Source organism: Felis catus, chromosome A3, assembly GCF_018350175.1.
Source record: "Felis catus isolate Fca126 chromosome A3, F.catus_Fca126_mat1.0, whole genome shotgun sequence".
NCBI classification, from domain to species: Eukaryota; Metazoa; Chordata; class Mammalia; order Carnivora; family Felidae; genus Felis; species Felis catus.
Window position 1 is genome coordinate 87,240,662 of NC_058370.1, and position 18,398 is coordinate 87,259,059.

Sequence of the window (18,398 nt, forward strand, 5' to 3'; positions counted from 1 at the left end):
AATAAACGTTAAAAAAATATATTAAAAAAAAAAAGAAGCTCTGAGGGGTAAGGGAGAGAGGACAGTGAAAGCTTCTCAGTGGGTGAGACCTGAAAGATGTGCAGAAGTTAGACGCGCAAAGTTCTGTTTTCTAAGAACCATTGCCTAAACTTTCTCTACATCTTATCATGGAGGAAGCAGTGCATCTTTGCTTCTGGACCATTTGGAGCAAGTAGGAGCTGGGGGTAGAGAGAGGGTTGCAGGGACAGAGAAGAGCTGATGAAAGCTGGGAGGCAGGGGAGAGCTTGGCATGTGGGGGTTGCTAAGAGGATCTCCACCTGGCTAGTGTTGGAGTCTGTGAGGGTCCCTGGAATGAGGTGGGCTGCAGGGTCAAACCATGGAGGGGCTTTGAGGCTTTCAGTACTTTATCCTATGATCAAAGTGAGCCTCATTTTCCTTTATTGATACAGGAACTTTTAAGAAGTCATTTTTTCCTGTAAAGGCCAGTTTTGTCTGTGTTGACAGTTGTCCCAGAGGATAAACCCACTCCTCTAGAAGTTTGCTCAATGGAGTTGAGATAGCTCTGAAGCCACCAGTCAGTGGAGGCTCTCACTTCTAGTAACTTCTCATCATGCAAGGAAAGCGGCTCCTCCTGCTGCACCTGAAGCTTCATGGGGGAAGTTGTACAGACTCTTGTCTTTCTCGCAAATGACATTTCTATTGAAGAGCTCGTGCTCCCCACCCTTACCTTTAATATCCCAAGTTAGACACTTGGTCAAGCCATCACCCCCCTGCCTGGGGTTATAAATCAGGTAGTAAGCATTCTGGTAGCCATTCAAGCAAAAGGGGCCAAGGTTCTCACTATGGTTCAACGTGCAGACTTTGTTTTAGCTCCTGGTTTGGGGTCTGCATTTCATCCACTCCTTCCTGGTGGTGCCTGGGATTTGGAGTCTCTCTGGTTCACTTTCTCCAGAGACTAAACTTCTTGGAGATGGGGAAAGTGCTGTCACCTGTTCGCTTGCCTGAGGAAGGGATCACCGTAGGTTTAAAGGTTTCCATTGGCTTTCAACCAATCTTTCTGTTTTAGCCCCACACCTTATTCTCTCTTCTGTGTTTCTGGGTGCCTCCAGTTTCTGAGTGGCTTAGGAGTTCTGCTTAGCAATATCTTGCTTCTCATTGGTACTCTTTCTTTAGGTACTCATGTTTCTCCTCTGCCTCATCATTTCTCTTCTTCTACTTGCATGATTATGATATGGGTTATAGATGGCTCTTAATTTCATCAAAAGTGGAGTTTATATTTCTGGTTCTCGTTCTTACTGTTTTAAAATGATTTCTGCGAGAAGGAGGAAGGCATACCTTTAGTGCATGACTTTAAATCTGGAAGCCTGCTAGGCATTACATTTTATGCAGTCAAACATGTTAGTCTTTTTTCTTAAGGCAGTGGTTGTCAGCCTGGTTGTGTATTAGAATCACTGAGAGGCATTAACAAAATACCAGTGCCATAGTGTTGTCCCAGACGAATTCCAGTAGACTCCTGGGAGTGGCTCAGGACCCTTGATAATTCTGAGGCACAGATTGAGGTGAGGTTTGAGGATTTCTGCCATATGGTCCTTCCTATCATTTTAAAAACTTTTATTATTACTTACGTTTTAAATTTATATCCAAGTTAGTTAGCATACAGTGCGGTAATGATTTCAGGAGTAGAATCTTCCTATCATCATTTTTAAGAGTAGAAATTCCTGTCTAAATCCGAGGTTTATAATCTACTTTTTTTTCCCCCTCAGTGTATGAGTCAGGGTTCTCCAGAGAAACAGAACCAACAGGGTATGTGTGTGTGTGTGTGTGTGTGTGTGTGTGTGTGTGTGTCTGTGTGCGTGAGTGTGTGTATAAAGAGGTTTATTATAAGGAATTGACTCATGATTATGGAGTCTGGTAAGCCCTAAATCTTCAGACCTGGTGTTCCAGTTTGAGTCTGAAGGGTGCAGGCTACTGTAGAACCCGGAAAAGACAATGTTCCAATTCAAAGATCCATCAGGCAGGAGAATTCCTTTTTGCTCAAGAAAGGGTCAATCTTTTCTTCTAGTCATGTCTTTGACTGATTAGGTGTGGCCCAGATACATTATGAAGGGCAATCTGTTTTACTCAGTCTATGAATTTAAATGAGAATCTATCTAAAAACATTCTCACGGAAACAACCAGAGTGATATTTGACCAAATATCTGGGCATCCTGTGGCCCAGGCAAGTTGACACCTAAAACTAACCATCACAGCAGCTATGATCTGTTTTTTTTTTTTTCCATTTAGCTTTTCAATTATCCTGGAATTGATTTTGATATACAGTGTAAGGTCAAAATCTAAATTAATTTATTTTATTTTTAAAAATATTTTTTTAACGCTTATTTTTGAGAGAGACAGAGCGTGAGCTGGGGAGGGGCAGAGAGAGAGGGAGACACAGAATCCCAAATAGGCTCCAGGCTCTGAGCTGTTATGACGGTACAGAGCCCAACGCAGGGCTAGAACCCACAGACAGTGAGATCATGACCTGAGCTGAAGTTGGACGCTTAACCAACTGAGCCACCCAGGCACCCCTAAATTATTTTATAAATAACCAACCATCCCAACACTCTATATTGGTTGGTTTATAAATAACCAACCAACCATCCCAACACTCTATATTGGTTATTCCTTTCCATTTCCATTGAATTGGGTTTCAGTTCAGTTTATTTTTTAGTTCAACAGATGTTCTTCCTTTGTCATGTCTTAAAAATCTTATATATTTGTTTCTTTCAGATAAAAATTTTCTAGGCCAGTTTATCTCCTATCATGGCCAATGCCTCGAAGAAGCAGGGAATTCTCCTTTTACAAAAAAGAAAATGAAGAAACAAACAAAAAAACCCACAAATTTAATCTCTTGCAGGGCACCACTCTGCTAGGATACCCCATCCACATGAAAAAGACTAGCGAATATGATACAGTATAACTAGTGACTGTGTGCTCTAGAAAAGCAAGGATCAGCATGGACTGGGTTTTGGTGGTGACATCATGGAAGAAGGGAGTTTGGCCTAGTGGGACTCTAGGAGGAACATTCGAAGGAATGTGGGAAATTAATTTGAGGATGAGAGTTGTAGCCTGAGAACTTGTTTGGCGATCAGTAAAGTTATCAGGTTATTTGCTGCCTTCATTTCTAGATCTGTGAAATGGGCTTTATTTCTCCAGCTCTCTCCTTGATGAGGGGGTGGTATACAGAAGACTGAGAGAACATTTGCGATGTGTTTGGAGTTCTTTAAAGAAAAGCCAAGAGAACTACAAGGCATTTATTCATTAAGTATGAAAATCTTTCATCCCCCACCCACCCCCCACCTGGAGACCTTGGTTATAAAGAAATAATGCAATAATTGTGTTGCAACATGTTTTTCCTCTGGTCTGTTTCTTATTCCTCTGGAGTAAGAGGCATGGACATTTAGACCTCAACTGAAGGCATTGATTGGGAGGGTTTCTCCCAGAGTTGGCCCACTTGGAAACTAGGTAATCCAAGCTAGAGGAAAAAGGCCCCCCCCCCCCCCCATCAACACACACACAGCTTGTTAGCACACACAACACAAAGCTTTTAACTCAGATCAGAGAGTTCAGTTGGCCTTTACGTGTGAGCCTGTGAGCCGGGGGCTGGAGGCGGTTGAGTTCGGTTGGAAAGGGGATGGCAGGAATGTTCTTGCTTTTCCTCAGTCAAGAGTTTGTTGGGGTGGGGAAAGGGGGAAGGGAGAGGGAAATTTGCCAAAATGGTAAAGGAGGAGCTAGAGAAGGGTGGAGTGTGTTAGGAATGTACTTGAGAGTTATCAGAAGCTGAGGCCTCCTTTCATGGAAACCTGGCTGTTGAGTTGGTTGATGTGTTTTTCCAAACTCCAAACTCCTGTGATTCAGGACTGTGGCTTTAGTAATTATCCAGGTACTACTTTGCCCTTGTGCGTAAATGGCCAATTATCTCAAACTGTCAAAAGGGCCCAGAAGTCTCAAGTAAGGATCAGTTTCCTAAAGTCAGGGAATGAGCTGACCCAATTTTAAAAAGTTCCAGGAACAGATCTGGAGACAGCATGGCTTTGTGTGGGTGTATGGAAGTGTGGGGGAGGAATAGAGTTTCATTTTTTTAAGAACAGCTTTATTGAGATATAATTCACATACCATACAATTTACCCATTTAAAGTGTACAATTCCCTGCTCTTTAGTATACACACAGAATTGTGCAACCATCACCAAAATTAATTTTAGAACATTTATCACTTGAAAAAGAAGCACTGTGCCTTTTAGCAACCCTCCCACCTCCAACTTCCCACCCCACTCTAGGCCTAAACAACCATGTACTTTCTGCCTCTATAGATTTCCCTATTCTGGACTTTCATATAGATGGAATCATATAATATGTGGTCCTTAGTAATTGGCTTCTTTCACTTAGCATAATGTTTTCAAGGTTCATCCATGTTGTAGCACGTATCAATATTTCATTCCTTTTTATGGTTAAATAATATCCCGTTGTATGGATATGGTGCTTTTGTTTATACATTCATCAGTTTATGGACATTTAGGTTGTTTCTACCTTTTGGTGATTATAAATAATGCTGCTATAAACAACCATGTAAAAGTTTCTATGTGGGCATATGTTTTCAGTTCTCGAGTAAATATCCAGGAGTGGAATTGCTGGGTCATATGGTAATTCTATGTTTATCTCTTTGAGGAACAATTTTCCACAGCAGCTGTATCATTTTACATCCTTACCAGCAATGCAGAAGAGTTCCAACTTCTCCACATCCTCATAAAAACTTGTTATTATTTTTTTTTAATATTGTAGTAGCCATCCTTGTGGTTATTAAGTGGTATCTCATTGTAATTTTGATTTGCATTTCCTTAATGACTCGTTGAGTTAATTTTTGAATATGGTATGGGGTAAGGTTCCCACTTTATTCTTTTGCATGTGGTTATCCAGCATCGTTTGTTGAAAAGAGTGTTCTCCATCTAATGGTTTGGGCACCCTTTGTTGAAAAACAATTGACCCTATATGTATGGGTTTATTTCTGGACTCTTATTAATATTTTTAATTTTTTTAAATGTTTTTATTTTATTTTTGAGAGAGAGAGATACAGCATGAATGGGAGAGGGGCAGAGAGAGAGGGAGACACAGAATCTGAAGCAGGCTCCAGGCTCTGAGCTGTCAGCACAGAGCCTGACGGAGGGCTTGGACCCACGAACTGTGAGATCATGACCTGAGCCGAAGTCGGACACTTAACCACCTGAGCCATCCAGGCGCCCCTCTGGACTCTTATTTTTATTCCATTGGTTTATATGTATATCCTTATGCAAGTATCACACTGTCTTGATTACTGTTGTTTGTAGTAAATTTTAAAGTTGGGATGTGTGAATCCTACTTTGTTCTTTTACAGGACTGTTTGATTATTCTGGTCCCTTGAAATTGCATATGAATTTTACAATTATCTGATCAATTTCTATACAGAAGTTAGCTGAATTCTGATAGGTATTTTGGTTGAATCTGTAGGTAAGTTTGGGGAGTTTTGCCATCTTACCAATTTTAAGTCTACTGATCCATGAACATGGGATGGTTTTCCATTCATTTAAATTCTTTAATTTCTTTCAAGACCATTTTGTAGTCTTTAGAATAGAGTATAAAATTTTGCACTTCTTTTGTTAAATTTATTCCTAAATATTTTACTTTTTGATACTATTGTGAATGGATTTGTTTTCTTTTCTTTCTTATTTGATTTGTTTTCTTAATTTCATTTTCAGATTATTCATTGCAAATGCATAGAAATATAATTGATTTTTTGTATTTGGATCTTGTATCCTGCAATCTTGCTGATCTAGTTTATCAGGTCTAATAGTATTTTTAGTGGATTTCTTAGGATTTTTTACATACAAGATCAGATCATCTGTGACTAGAGATAGTTTTACTTCTTCCTTTCAATCCGGATACTTTTAATTTCTTTTTCTTATCCTTTGTTCTGAGAAATGGTGTCTTAAGAGATTGGAAAGACTAAAATTTACTGGACCAACCTCTGGAGAGAAGCTTGAAAGGATACGCACTGTGTGCTCAGCATCCTAGTTGGTGACCATACATGTATCCATTTATCAAAAACAAAACAAATGTGGAGCATTTATGGTATCCTAAAAGTCTAATGGGAATGTTCTTCCCTTGGACTAATACATTTCTTTTTCAGTGGACACTTATTGAGAACTTCTTTCTGACATATTCTTTTCTAGGCACCTGGTACATGGTGCTGAATAGGAGTGGCCAGCACTGTGCTCAAGGTCTAATCAGGGAGATAGACAAGCCAAACTGATAATTATACACTCATGACAGCAACACAGTTTATGGGAGGGATGTACAGAGTGATATAGGAACACAGCAGAGAGGAAACTGGGAGAGCAAAAGGGGGAAAGGATTCTCAAAGGAGGCAGATTGGATTGTGACATCTTGGAAAGTAGGTAGGGGACCCAAGTGTGTTTCAGATACATACAAAGCCCCAACTGGCCCTCTACTAGGACCAGTGCTCCAGTGATTTCTCCTTCCCTATTTGATTATTGTGCAAATAGGAGTGTGTAGACCTCTAGCAGGAGTCCTTCAAGGGTCCTGGAGGACTGAGTAAGTCTAAGGAGAAATAGAAAGAATGGTTCAGTCCAACCAGGAAGCATAAATATGACTTCCTCATGGCTTCTTGAGAGAAATTACTCATCCTTGTCATCCTTCTCTTCCCAGAAACCCTCTTCCCTTGGTCTGTCATGTGACTTTATTCTATGGCATTCTGCTCTACCCAGGGCAATGGGCCTCAGTTCAAATCCTGCCTCAGGTAGCCACAAATGTCTACTTTGTTCTGTTGAGCAGGCCACAAATGTACCCTCAAAATGCCTGTCAGGTGGCCAACCATGCTGGTTTGCCTGAGAGTATCCCAGTTTTACATGGAAAATCCTGCATCCTGGGAAGCCCCTTAGCCCCAGGCAAACTGGAATGGGTTGCTTACTCTCTCAGTATGTCTAGATAGGAGCAATCTTCAAAGGAGTTTCATTAAATATCTGAAGCCAAAGGTTTTAATGCATCTGGGAGGTACTATGGTCTATTGATGATTAATTAAGACCCTGGAGTTTAAGACCTAGGGAGACTTTTGGCCTAGGGAGACTTTTGGCTCTGTTAGTTACAGTTTCCAGACTTTGGGCCAGTTATCTATCATTCTGAGCCTTGCTTTTCACATCTGTGGAACTGTAGGAATAACAATTTCACAGGACTGTTGAGAATTGAGAGAATGCCTGCAAAATGTTTGGCACAGGCTCTGGAACATTGTAAGGAATCAATAAATGATCAATACTCTTGTTCAGATGTCAGCAAATTGCGGATAGTGGGCCAAATCCAGTCAGCCTCCTGTTGTTATAAATAAAGTTTTATTGGAACACAGCCACATCCATGTGTTCACACATTTTATATGAGTTCTTTCAAGTTATAAAGGCAGAGTTGAGTAGCTGTGATAGCTGCAAAGCCTAAAGTATTTTCTAGTCCTTTATAGAAATAGTTTGCTGGTTTCTGGTTGTTAATATTACCAAGTACTGTCAAGGGAGTCCTGACTCAGAGCCAGGAAGCCTGGGCTCCAGTCTGATAGGCATGAGCTCTGTGACTTCTGGTAGATCTCTCAACTCTTCAGGATTAATGTCCTTGCTTGTGAAGCAAGCAGATGATGTATAAGGCCCATCCTTGTGGCCAAACTTCTGGGACCTATGTTTTGAACCTATGAGATGCTTAGGGAAAGAAGTTCTGTGGGTGAAGGGTGCAGTGGATTCAGGCTTTGATGCCTCATTCTTGAATTCCCCAGATTTGATGTGGTGTTCCCTTCCTGAGCTGCACCCTTTCCAGTAAGTCCCAGCAGCCTTCAGGAGAGGCGGGCTGAGCAAGCTCATCCAACCCTCCAGAAAGTCTCTGTCAGTGGCTCTAGAGAAGTCAGGGGCCACGTCCTACCCCACCAGGGTGCCTGGTTTCTGGTGTGAGGAAGAATGAATCATGACCCACTCCTACCTGATCTACCCGCTTACAGGGCATTGTGGAGAGTCACCCTTAGTAGTTAATGATAATTTTTAAATGACTCTGAGCCACCTCAGAGGTCTGCCTCTACTTTCTTGAAAGTACAGATTACAGAATGCTGTCTTCTAGTTTCATAACTGGAGAAAATGCACATTAACAGATAGACACAGAGACAGGGAGAGAGACACACAGAGAGAAACAGAGAGAGAGAGAGAAAGAGAGAACCAGGCTCTCATGAGTTTTCCATAATTAATAACCCATTATGTAGAAAACTCCCAACAACTCTTTAGATGTGACTCCATTTTATTAAGAAATCTCTTTCTACCTTTTTTTTTTCCCCCTCCATTCCAGATGCTTTCCCTCATTCGTCTCCCTAGGCACCCAGTTTAAGTCCTTCTCCTTTGAGAACCTACTCTGGCTAACACAGGCCATCCGTCCCTCCCTTTTCTGCGTGGTTGGAGCCTCTACCCAGCACCTTGCACCTGGACTGGATTGTTTCCTGATAATTCCATGGGCATTGGTCTCCTCTTCCCAGAAGGACTGTCACTTCCACAAGGGTAGGGCAGGGCTGTGCTGTCTACCTCATCTGCATGCCCTGGGGGTTTGGGCTGGCACCAGGCACAGTAGGAGGTGGGGTCCTGGTAGAATGTTCTCCTCATCTGCCCACAGCCAGTTCCTGTACAGAGCTGGGACTTCCCATCTCATCCAGGCTCTGGAGGCTACCTTTAAACCTATCCTATGTCCGATCTCTTTTTCGATTTGTTATCCTAATAGGTGGGTTGATTCATCCTGCCCTGTGCTCTCCTTAAGGCTGTAGTATGTCAGGGCTGGACCTTTTCCCTGATTAGGATAACGTCAGAGTTTGGCTAGTGGCAGACTTTCCCTAGTGAATAAAAAAACCAAACTGTATTATCACCACAAATGAATGCTTACCTGCCTTGTTCTCTTTTTGCAGAATAATTAACATTCTGTTGCTATGAAAGCCATGAATGTCATGGGGATGTCTAATTACATTTACATACTGGAGCCCTTTTTGATGCTCTTTATTTTGGTGTCAACTTTTATTTTGATTATATGGGGGGGAAATGAACACTTTTTATTAAACCAATGTGGATATTAATTATTATCATTGATGTTCCAGCAGAAAAAATACACATTTAAGAAATAGGGTGTTCACTTCCTACACTCTCCTGGGCAGCTTATGGAGTGGCCTCTGGGAACCCAGCTGCAAAGGAATGAAGGCCCCATGGACATTTCTCTTTCTCATTGAGGATGGGAACCAGTGTGGGACCAAATGGTCAGGATCCTTCATTCATTCACTTTTTCTTGTGCATCTGCTAAGTACTAACAAATGAGAAGACAACATTTTCCATCGGTATGATTTGTTTTCCACACATGGAGTTTGGATTTTCTTACATATATATATATATAGTATGATATATCTTTTATATATACATATATATATATATGTATAGTATATCTTTTATATATACATATATATACACACATATATATATATACACATATACATACATATACATATGCATATATACATATGTATATACACACATACATATTTTATTATTACTATTTTTTGAGAGAGCAAATGAGGGAGGGGCAGAGAGAGGGGGAGAGAGAGAATCTTAAGCAGGTTCCATGCCAGCATGGAGCCTGACATGGAGCTTGATCCTGACAGTGAGATCATGACCTGAGCCGAAATCAAGAGTCAGACGCTTGACTGGCAGAGCCACCCAGGGCGCCCTGGACTTTGGATTTTCTCATTTTTAAATTCCTATATAGCACACACCTGGTTAACCAGTCTTCCTTAGGATTCATGTGTAGTTGGACATTGAGAGGAAAAATTCACTTTCTACAAAGCAAAACACATCTGAGGTGCTGCTAGGCACGAGGAACCGTTTGCTATTCCTTGGACATGTCATGTTTTCCATGAAGGCAGTGCTTTGTGCCAGGCCCATAAAAACCCCCTGGGACTGGCTAATGCTGAATTATCAACGGGAAGCAAAGGGGCCATGAAGCTGTGAGTGGGAAGTCACCTTAACTAATTTGGAGATATCTCATGTGACTGGCCTGCCCCACTGACTTTGTTAAGAAAAGCACTGTAACTGTAAGGGAGTGTGAATACAAAAGTTTTGGGTGGCTTTTGGCATTTTGCTTTGTGTCCAATATTATGTATTCCTTCTGACAAGTGTGGGCCAGAGGGCTGTGTGATTTTAGGTAAACAAGTAACCAAAGTTTCATCTAATAGTGACCTGCACATTTGTAGGTGGACAGGCTCACTTGTGAATGGTCAGGTGAGTCCAGGCAAGGTTAGAGAAGCATTTTTGGTGTTTCTTTGAACTTTGTTGTCCCAGTGCCCCAAATATGGGGCGTAATTCATCACATAGTTCCTACTGCCTGCATGTTTTTTTTTTTTTTTTAAATCAACATGCACTTTTCCCTGTGTGATACAATTTCTGTGCTATCTTTATGACTGGTTTCTTATAGAATTTAAGATTCACTGTTTTCTTTTTTTGTAAACATTTTTTAATGTTTATTTATTTATTTTTGAGAGAGAGAGAGAGAGAGAGAGAGAAAACGCGTGCACAAGTGGGGGAGGGGCAGAGAAGGAAACACAGAATCCGAAGCAGGCTCCAGGCTCCGAGTGGTCAGCACAGAGCTGGACACGGGGCTCGAACTCACAAACCAAGAGATCATGACCTGAGCGGAGGTCAGATGCTCAACCGACTGGCATCCCAAGATTGACTGTTTTCAAGGCTTAAAACAGTATTTCTTACTAATTAGAATACTGTTTTGCTTTTTGCTTTTGTGGTTTTCCAAACCCAGGCAGGCACTGACAGAGTTGTCTGCAGGAAGCTGCTGCAGATGTGGGAAGAATATGAAGAAAGTGTGAAGCCGGAGGAGGAGTGAGGCCCCCCCACCCCTCGCCTGCTCGGTAGAGGCTGGCTGGGTTGGCAGCGGCCTGACAGCCTCAAGGCCTGAGGGCACACTGCTCATTTGGGCCCAGGCCAGGGCTGCAGCAGAACCTTCATCTTGTTAGTATCTGCCTCTTACTCTTTAACCCAGAAGTTGTGTTCCACGTAGATGGACTAGAGGGAGAACCTCAGAAAGTCTTCTGTTTCTTCTGTACTTGCACGTGGAGATCGTGGAGATCGTGGAGATTGGTGAAGAGAATCTGACAAGATTGTGTGGCATGGTTCAGAGCAGGGTGACCTGTGACTCTTCGGGGAGTCCTGCTCTGGTTGCTGGACTCAAGGGACTCCAGCCCCACTATGGCTTCTAGGCCAATGTCCACCAGACTAACCCAAATTCCCTTTGTAGAATTTAGACAACTCCCCACTAGTATATTCAGAAAAAAACGTACTGGGTGTTATGGGCCGAATTGTGTCCTCCCCACCCCCCATTCTTTTGTTGAAGTCCTAACCCCTAGTACCTCAGAATGTGACTATATTTGGAGACAGGACCTTTAAAGAAGTAGTTCAGTTTATTTAGTTTTTTAAATGTTTTTTTTTTTTTTTTAATTTGTTTTTGAGAGAGAGAGAGAGATAGAGCACAAGCAGAAGGGCAGAGAGAGAGAGAGGGAGACACAGAATCCAAAGCAGGCTCCAGGCTTCAAGCTGTCAGCACAGAGCCCAACGCGGGGCTTGAACCCATGAACCGCGAGATCATGACCTGAGCTGAAGTTGGGTGCTTAACCGACTGAGCCACCCAGGCACCCCAGAAGTAGTTTAGTTTAAATGAGGAGATTTAGTGAGTCCTAATCCGATGTGACTGGTGTCCTTATATGAAGAGGAGATTAGGACACAGCTGCCCACAAGGGGGAAGACTTTGTGAAGGCCCAGGGAGCAGGTGGCCATCCACAAGCTGAGGAGAGAGGCCTCAGAAGAAACCAACTTTGCTGACACCTCAGGCTCAGACTTCTGGCCTTGAGAACTGCGAGGAAGTAACATTTCTCCCGTTTAAGACACCTAGCCTGTGGTATTGCTGATGGCACAGCCCTAGAAAACGAACCTACTGGGTCCAGTGCTCCTTCTTTTTCTGGCAACTGTGAGCTTCTCAGCCAATTCTAGGTGCTCTGTGGAAGTTTCCTTTTGCAGTTCTTCGTGGGCTCTCAAAGGACATTGCTCTTCTCGCCCATCGGTTTTTATCTTCTTTAATTATAGAAGTATAATTGATGTACAATGTTATATTAGTTTCAGATGTACAACATATTGATTCGACAATTCTGTATATCACTCAATGCCACCATGCTACGTATAGTCACCATCTGTCACCAAACAACATTATTACAATATTATTAACTATATTCCCTATGCTGCTCTTTTCATCTCTATGACTTATTTATTTCATAACTGGAAGTTTGTACCTCTTAATCCCCTTTATCTATTTCCCTCATCCCCTCCTCTGCCCACCCTTCCCCTCTGGCAACCATCTGTTTGCTCTTTGTTTACATGTCCATCGTTGTTGTTGTTTTTTGTTTGTTTGTTTTGTCTTTTTAGACTCCACGTCTAAGTGAAATCATATCTCGCCAATCAAATTTTGCCACAGAGTTTTACCTCACTTTTTTATTCTTTGCATGCTTTTCCTCCTGATGTGCTGGGAAAACCTGGGACCGGAGGTTAAAAGACTGAAGCCAAGAACATTGTTGTCAAGCTGTGACCTTGGGGAGGTCACAGAAGTGCCAGGGCCTCAGACTCCTGGCCTATAAACCAGTGGTGGAGCTGGTGCTTGCTAAAGTCCCTCCCTAGCTCTGAAAGATACTCCCAAGTCTTCCATTAACCTCACTGGATACTCTAGAGAGCTCTGCCTTTTCTCAGGTTGCTGATTTCTCCCCATCATAAAGTAGCTAGAAAATTCCTTCTTGCTAATATCTGTAAGGGAGGCCAGGAGAAAGAAGGTCCTTTCAGAGCTCATATATGCTAGTGAGAGAACCAGGAGTCATAGTTCCAATTCCTGGGGGGAGACCCCAAATCTTAGAGCTGTCAGTTAAATTCCCAATTAGACAAATTGATGAATTACTTTTTCTTCAACATAGGCAATGGTTGAGGTTAAATGTTCCTTGAAAACTGGATGATCACGGAGATCTCAAATAGTGCAAAAATCAATTTGTGAGCAGCAAGTCCTGTGAACCTAGCACCTACTCCAGGGAAGCTCTGCCATTGTGGCAGTACGGCTCGGCCTACGGTTTGGTGTTGAGCCTTGGTCCAAATGAAGCATGGATCTTCCTCCTCTCCCCCATTCCGTGTGCAGCCACTGAATCCAGCCTTGGAACTCTTTATCAGCTTACCTACTGTACCTGTTATAACAGGTACTGGCCCATGTGTCATTGTGGCGCACACTTTGAGCTCATTCTAGGATTTATTCACCTGAAATTGGAGGCCACTAACCATTTTCCTGATGAATGTCCAGTGGCTTCTTGTTTTGCTAATGTGCCCCTCTTTAATTCTGTTTAGCTCGATGCAGCTTCATGAATTTAAGTTCTTCCTATGTATTCAGAACCACAAGGATACACAGTGTCACATACAAAAGGACTACGTGACGCAGTCCTAGACCCCAGAGAGCTTACAGTTTTCCCAGGAAGATAAGATACATACGTGAAACAATCTGAGAATGGTGAAGACGAAAAGAGCAATAGTCTCTGTTAGGCTGAATAGAGGCTCGAGTGCTCAAATTGATAATTGAGTCAGTAAGTTTCAGGACTGGGGAGAAAGGGGAGAAATTAGAGATGCCGGCAATTTTAGGAAAGACTTCAAAGAGCAAATGTGAGCCTTGATCTGTTCTTGGCATTTTAGGAGACGAGTGATAGGAGTTTATGCGGACATCTCAGGCCTCGGAGGATCCGAAGAACCCCCTGGACTCATGGAAGTGAGATGTTGAATTAAGAGAGAGGGATCTTAGGAGAGGTAAGAACTAGCAGAGAGAAGGGCCAGAGATGGAAAGTGGACTTGAAAAAGCAGCCTGTTTAATTTGGACTGTGTGAGACGGTTTCCAAATAAACACCCTTCCCCTTTCTCCATTCCATACCTTTTTCACTTTCCAGACCCTGATGTCATGACTCAGCACAGCTGCAGTTATGTATCTTTTCCTTTCCGCTCGAACCCCTTCAGCTAAACTACCACTTTGCTGGCACCCAAAATTGTGTGCGCTGCCAGTGGAGCAGATGAGAGATTGATTTTGGACTGTCAACCCTGACAGAAAGCGGAGGGCCACTCTATGGCTTCCTCTGAGGAAGGCCACTAAAAAAGCGGTGTGGGATGGGTCTTCTGAGAGGGTGGAATTTGCAAAAGCCTTTTCTAAAAAATGGACGCGGAAAGACCCTCATCCTTTCTAAATCAGTCTGAACTCTGACCCCCTTCCGATGGGAGTTCCAGAGTTCATTGCCCTCCAGTGGGACAGGGATGGCACTGGTAGGAGTTAATGTGCTGGTTTACCTGGTAAGGTCTGAGGGCTCAAGGGAAGAGAGGGATGCCGGATGTGGCAACAGCTACCAAGCTGTCATAGGAAACCAGCAATTTAACAGGAGAGAACAGATTTTTCTTCTTTACCCTGACAGGAGAATCACTTCCTTAGAGAATGCCAGGAGCCATCGGTAACAGGTAACTTTGTTACTGAAAATATCATCAAGAAGAATTTGGGTGGGCTTTGGTCTTTCTTAGGTGGTGGAATGGACACATGACCTAATGAGGGTGTCATTAAGATGATTTAGATGATGGGGCGCCTGGGTGGCTTGGTCGGTTGAGTGTCCGACTTCGGCTCAGGTCATGATCTCACGGTCCGTGAGTTCGAGCCCTGCGTTGGGCTCTGTGCTGACCGCTCAGAGCCTGGAGCCTGTTTCAGATTCTGTGTCTCCCTCTCTCTCTGACCCTCCCCCGTTCATGCTCTGTCTCTCTCTGTCTCAAAAATAAATAAAAACGTTTTTTTTTTTTTTTAAAAAAAAGATGATTTAGATGATTGCTTTAGAGGCCTTGGAAAAGTACCTTCCTAGAGCACTGGAACGTTCCTGTGAATTAATTCACCTATGCCCATCTCCTTCCAAGACAAGTGCGAGAAGGGGAGGCAGACCCATAGAGGGAAGACCACAAATGGATAGAAAACACACTTTCCTTTCACCCTGCTGCTTCCATCTGCGTTATTCTTGGGCAGGTAAGTGTTCCCATGCCTGGTCACCACTTTAGTTCTGGTCTGACGTACTAGCACACCAGGAAGAGATGACCTTTGTGGCCCAGTCAACCCAGAAAGGCAGTTTTGCTGCCTACCAGCAAATAACTGAGTAATCCAGGTATGACAGGATTTGAGCTAGATGTCCCTCCTTGTGGAATGTTGATATAAGAAGGAAAAAAATTTACTGATTTTGTTACCTTGTGAGAGACAGTACAGCATGGTGGTTAAGAGCATGGGCTTTGGGCTCACTTGACTCACATCTTGTGTCCGTTGCTTAAGAGCTATATGCCCTAGGCCAAGTTTCTTACCTTCTCCAAGCCTCAGTTTCTTCACCAGTAAAACAGGGATAATAGTACAGATCTAAAAGTTGTTTTAAGAACTTGATGAGATAATATATGTGTGGCACATTGTGGTCAATCAGTAAATAATAGCCGTTACTAATAATTATTGCTTATATAAGATTTGGATAGAAAAGATATTTGGTGACTTTAATGAAATGGGCCATTTGTCAAAGAAGTTCTTAATAGTACTCATTACTAACAACAAACAAATAAATGTCAAAAACCCTGGGGAGAGATATGAATAGGGCAGATGCCCTTGACCTCCTCTATGACCACATGGCAATAACCTTTGGCCACTGGGTAGCTGACTAAAGCTGGCTACCTGGCTTTCCTTACCCCATGACCAACGAGAGGACAGTACCCTTTGTCTTGCTGGTAGCTAACAAAAATGGTCCGACTTGGAAACTGTACTATATCCACTCAAAGAATATTTACTGACCTCCTGCTGTGTGCCAGACACTGTTGTAAGAGTTGGGGATCCAGCAGTAACCAATGTCCTTGACTCCATGGAACATACATAGAAGTACCTACATGTAAGCAATTAACAAGGTCATTTCTGATAGTGATGAGGGCTATGGAACATCTTTTCCTCCAGAGTCATGTGTTGAAGGCTTTGCCACAGCAAAGACTCCTGCTGATGGTGAATGTGGCTTTCAAGGCCACCAGGGCTGATTCCACTGTGCCTATCTGTGCACACACAGGACTCCAGGGCAAAGCTTCTGACTTGTGAGACATAAGGGCCCCCAGGCCCTCTGAAATACAGAGCTCCGCTCAGTGTGGGAGAGCCTTGGAAAATCCTTTTTCCCTCCTCTTGGGATCATGTTTTCAAACAACTCAGTGCTTTCCTGTCTCTCCCACTTGCATAGATCGCTGTTATTTGGAAGCTTAAAAAAATGCGTAGAGGCCTTGGGATTACATGTTTCTTAGTCAAACAGAAATATATTCCCCATTTTTAGCCTCCACGCAGAAAAGTATCTCTGGAAACATACACTAACCAATGCCAAATGCCCAGGAGTCAGGAAAAGCGATACCTGCCAAAGCTTTAAAGTTGGATTTTCATCCAAAGTGAAAATTAGGGGGCTGGCTCTGCTGAGCTTTGGATCTGTGACACAGGAAGCTGAGCGGGCCCTGAACTAGAGGTCAAGGGAGCCCAGGTTCTCTGGAAGTTATTAGTCATGTTACATTGGGCAAATTGCTACATATCTCTGGGGCTGTTTCCTCATCTGTCAACTGGGACAATTCGAGAGTTGTTGTGGGGGTAAAATAAGGTAATGCATCTATTTGCATGATCCATCCAACACCCTGGCTTCTTCATTCCTTGACCTCACCTCCAAAAATCTTTCTGCAACCCAGCTTGGCCTTCCACTGTCTTGGTTACCTAGATCACACCGTCACCAGCAACTGCTCTTAGTCTAAAATTTGGTTTCAAGGATTCTCTTCTCTGAGAATGATCTAGTCTTCCTCTGGCTCTCTGGCACCCACACTGAAGAATTCCCTGATCCCCTCAGGACCACCCGTCCATTGCCCCTATGGTTCTGTCATTATTCCTCTCTCCCTTTGGCCTCACTTCCTTTCTTGTCTACTCTAGAATCAGCAGTTGATCATAACCACTCCTTCTCTTCTCTTACATTTTCCTTGCACAGTCACCGCTGTAGTTGAACCCAACTATTCACCTCGTTGCAGCTGAATGTAGCTGGGGTGAATCACACAATGGGGTTATTTCCCCCCCCCCCATTTCAATGTCATGACCCCCTACCTTAAATGAGCATTCACCGCAGTCTAGCTACCCCTAGTTGCCCTAGTATGGTGGCTTTTAAATTCACCAAGGTGGTGAATAGTCTCTTCTCTTTTCTTAAAACTCCTCTGTGTCTTCCCCTGCCTGCCTCTGCTGATGAACCTTACCTCTTAATTCAAAGAGAATTGAAGGACTTGGACAGAAACTCCTACATCTTTCTGCCATCCGATCTACCAGCCTCTTCGGGCCCGTACTCACATTATCCATCTTCCCTCTCACCACACTCCCCTCACCACAGAGGGGAGTCTGCCCATTTTTGCCTGGATTCCTCCCTTTCTCAGCAACTTCACTCCTGTGCTTGACTCACCTTCTTTCAACACATCAGTCTTCTTTCTCCTGGATCCGTTTCCCAAAGTATAAATGTCCACTAATATAGCTCACCTTAAAACAAAACAAAATATATTCATTTTGACCATGCGTCCTCCTGCCATCCAGTTCTTTGCTCCCTCTTGGTGAAAACCTTCTAGGGAGTTGTCCACACTCCCTGCCTTCGCTCGGTCACCTCACATTTGCTCTTCAGCCCACCTCTGTCTGGATTCTGCCTCTACTGTTTCACTGAAGCAGCTGTGTCTGGGTTGGCAATAATGTCCATGCTGCCAACACAGTGGTCACTCTTCTGTTTGCCCTCTTACTGGACTGTTTATCAGCATCCAACAGGGTTACCTCCCTCCTCCTGCTGGAAATAACCACCCCTTTTAGCTTCCCTGATATGCCCTCTTCTGGTTTGCTTTTAAACCTTCTGGCAGCCCCTTCCCTGTCCCCTGGGTCTCATCTGCATATGAGATGTTGTGCCACCAATATGCTGATGACTCCCTAATTAATATCTTCAGCTTTGACTTTTTCGTTGAACTCCAGATTCAAACACACAAACAAACGAGACATCTTCACCAGGATATCCATAAGCCATCTCAAACGTTCACTTTCCAGAACAGAACTAAGGACTCCTCCCCAAACTGATTCTTTTCCAGCGTTTCCTACTTTGGGTTAATTTGGCTGATTCTCTTCCCCTGGTCTATGAGCTCTTTTGGGGTGCTTA

General features: G+C 43.2%; 1 long non-coding RNA gene across 3 annotated transcripts in view; it reads right to left on the minus strand.

Annotated features, from left to right (window-relative positions):
- Window positions 1–18,398, minus strand: part of LOC109498211 — a 51,268-nt gene that overhangs the window by 29,165 nt on the left and 3,705 nt on the right. Inside the window, exons 2-4 of one of the 3 annotated variants that reach the window (XR_002740838.2) lie at window positions 17,670–17,743; window positions 16,007–16,094; window positions 52–1,312 (exon numbers count right to left, since the gene is read on the minus strand). This is a non-coding gene — a long non-coding RNA (uncharacterized LOC109498211). Of the gene's footprint in view, window positions 1–51; window positions 1,313–11,673; window positions 12,333–16,006; window positions 16,095–17,669; window positions 17,744–18,398 lie in introns of those variants that run through there. The other 2 variants (XR_006595658.1, XR_006595657.1) reach the window with 2 other exon arrangements.